Below are 3,691 nucleotides of genomic sequence, written 5' to 3'. Positions count from 1 at the left end.
GACCTGTCTAACCGGCGGCCTGACCTGTGTGTGCCGATGGACATGAAACCATAATGCACATGAACTTAATTTATTGGTAAATTCTTGTCAGATATTTGCACTGCATAAAGGACTATATGATAAAAACGAGAACCAATGCTATTTTGCGGAGTTCTTTGAGGAATTGTTTGTCCATCTTTAGCAAAACTCTCCTTGTTATTTTTTCTGTGTGGCCGTGTTTTCATCAGAAGATGTCATTGGTGTGGCAAAAGCTCATTTTTCTTTATTGCTTTACTCAAACAAGTGGAAAAATATATATTTATGGACACAAACAGACTGGTTAGGAAATGAAAAACTGAATATGGAGATGAAAGTGAAAAAATTATAATTGGAAATTACCTAGCAGGAACCAGCATTAACAGTGCTGGTCTTGACTTCTGTTATGTTGTATCCTGTTTTGTAATGCTCTTCTCTCCTAAATGTTAAAGTAAATGAAGCACAATACAATGCACGCAAACTGTTCAGAGTTATTAAATGTCAGGTAGTGAACTCTGCTGTTCCACTTCATATAACAAGTTGAAAATCTGGACTACCAAAAAAAATCATGGGCTGATGTGACACAAATTTTCTTTAACCACAAGTGCTTTTAATCTTAAAAACTGAATAATCACTCAACAAGACTGAAGTGTTGTGAAATTAAAAATGTTCTAATAAATCACACTGGGAAGGAAAGTCACGGAGGGAGTAAAGGGAGTGACTGTTTTGTTGTACATGTGATAATGAAATAAAAATAAAAACGTGCTCTGCTGAGTGTTGGGACATCTGTAATATGGAACTTATTCACTGACTGTGATTTGGCCTTGATGATGAATTTTTATGCTTAAAAAGGTTGGATTTGTTATAGATTTGTTTTTCGGATCTCAGTTCATTGGTGATTTCAGCTCTGAACATTTTGTATGAGAAAGACAAGACCATTTCTCAGTGAAAAGCTTCCTCTAACCCTAACCCGTTGTCATACCTTAGTGTGGCTAAAACATGCTATCAATAATTAACATCCAGGATTGCTAAATTAGTCATTTTTAAATTGAGTCTGTCTGGCCTTTACATGAAAGTGTCAACTGGCTTGTTTTAAGTATGAAGAGGACGCAAACCATTCACTCATGAGTGCAGTGTGCTAATGTCAAGTAATGCTTCAACCTGCCACTGTTGGCTACTTAATGACTGCAGTAGGTAACCTGCACATACAGTATATCAATTACGAATCGCCACTCACCTACTTGGTTACATGTTGTGTTGACACTTACAAAATTCACCTATTTTTGTTATTAAACTGGCATAGTGAGAGAATGCCTTGTAACCCTGCTTTTTCCAAAGGGCTTAATTTGCATTTGTGTCTTTGATGTTGACAAAACCAGCCAACACTTTCATACTGCCATTATTTTCACACGTACAGAAATACTTTAAAACTATTCAGCAACATCATATATAACATGAATATATTCCCATCATACCTAAAATGAATTCAGCTGTACTGGACCGTATTTACGAGCCTTGCAGTCTGACCTTTAACAGTGACTCTTGTTCCATTTGTTTCTCACCGCCAAGGCTAAGGCCCTACAGCAACTCGCTGCCTCTGTGAGCAACAGCAAAGTGACATTTCACAGCATCGCTGCCATGTCGCCATCCAGGGAGCGTGAGGTCGCACCACATGCCCGTGGCGAGACCAGTGTAGACCGTTAGTCAGGGGGGAGGAGAACGTCCACACAGGATGAGGAACGATAATCTTTCATATATACAGTATAGTGTATGACAGCGTCTGCATAGTAATTTAATCCCAAGTGTGGTGGTTATAATAGCTGGTCAGACTCATGGATAATAATTCTTAGTAGTGAGGTGTAATTTTAAATATAGTGCATTAAATACGAGTTTATTATACTCATACAAAGCCACGTTCTCTAAGTATATGAAAGAAAAAGACTGCTGGCTAGCTGTGCTGACGTAAAAGAACCTATTCAGACTTGAATTTCAAAATGAAAACTCTGATACTCTACACCTCTAGTTCTGCATACCAGCTGCAGCACTTTGAAGGACCAGTAAAATCAAGTTTGGGGAGAAACTTGCAGGCCATAGCAACCTCAGCCTGAGGCATTGGGTCAGTCTCTGCATTGGTGGAAGAAATGTTTGTTGATGCTACACAGAATGTCTAAATGTCACTTTGCGGCCTCTCTTTAGCCTTCGGCTGAAGTGAGCAAACATATTTGGCAAACACTCATCCCTCTTGTCCTTGCAGCCTCACCTGCCTAAATGGCATTCCACTGTGAGGTGACTGCAGAGCATACTGTAGCTAAAGCTTTCTAGTGTATCAATGGCAACAACTTTTCAGTTATTGCCGATCCTTCCCATTAAGTGGAGAAAATTTGTGTGAGGAAAGCAGCTGAAATTGGCATATTGAAAAATGGCCCATAAGGCGTAAGATATAAGACCACAGAGAAAAAAAGACCATAGACTCTTACATGGACATTGATCTCATATATTTTCCATTTTATCCCATCGTTAAAAGACCTCAAAGGACCTCTGGCTCTACAATGTACCTTTATGTGTACAGGTTATGTGTTTTAGTACTATGTCCACAGTACAGCCAAATGTGTTCAAAGTTACAGTGGTCACTTTGAATAAAATGGAATAGGCCATAGTGTTTCTCAGATTTAGCGAACAAGCCAGATGCACTTACAATGACTAGTATATAATGAAGTTCCTGGCATAAGTCCTAAACCTGACACAAGTGCGAAAGAAGGAAATAAATAATACCAAAGTGGAGAAGCAGAGTGGATGCAAAACAAATGCAAGTGGAGGAGGAAGATGATAGATAGCTGCAACTCACAAGAAGTTAATGTGACAAAGTTCCTGAAACGTTTTTGACCAACAAAGCATAATGGCTGAGTGACTTTGATTTACTGTCTAAAGTGAGACAAAAATTTAAAAAACTGAGGGACCTGTAGGTATATGAAATAATTTTTGATAGAGAGGTGAGGTTGTTCTAGTGAAGATAAACCAGCCCTGTGCATCAGCTAGACCAGGAACTGGAGACGCTGGGTTGTAGTTTTTAACAATGCTACAGCATGGATAAAAGGATGACAGTGTTAGTCGGTCGTTGTGTACACCACTTTGGTCCAGACTGAATTATCTCAACAACTATAAGATGGATTGCTAAGAAATGTTGTACATACGTAGCTCTTACTGAAGGGTGTTTTTTATATCAGGTATGATAAAAATAAATTGGGATGGTGGAGGGACGTCAGGTAGACCTATCCGCGATCCAACCATACCACTAATCTGATGACGTCAATGTAGAATTGCAACAGAGTACAAAATCAAGAAGATGAACATCTGAAAGCAGAGTGGAGAAGTAGTGGTGTGATTTAATGTGTCATCAGCAAAAAGTACTGTGGAAGAGACAGGGACAAAGAGAAACTCTCTCCACCATGCCATTATTATCGTTATCATTATCTCTCTCTCTCTCATAGTGGGGGATGAAAAAAGTGTGAATGAGTTTAAGGTTACATAAGCTCCTCACATTGCACATTGAAAAAAAAGTTATGTAAGAGCCCCAATATATATTCATGGTTACAAGAGGATGAATACTACTCCCTTTGGTGATCCCCGAACTTTCCCCTACTATATTTAATATTACATAACATTTATTTTATTGTTT

Source organism: Anoplopoma fimbria, chromosome 5 (genome assembly GCF_027596085.1).
Source record: "Anoplopoma fimbria isolate UVic2021 breed Golden Eagle Sablefish chromosome 5, Afim_UVic_2022, whole genome shotgun sequence".
NCBI lineage: Eukaryota > Metazoa > Chordata > Actinopteri > Perciformes > Anoplopomatidae > Anoplopoma > Anoplopoma fimbria.
Note: the sequence above shows the minus strand (reverse complement) of the source record.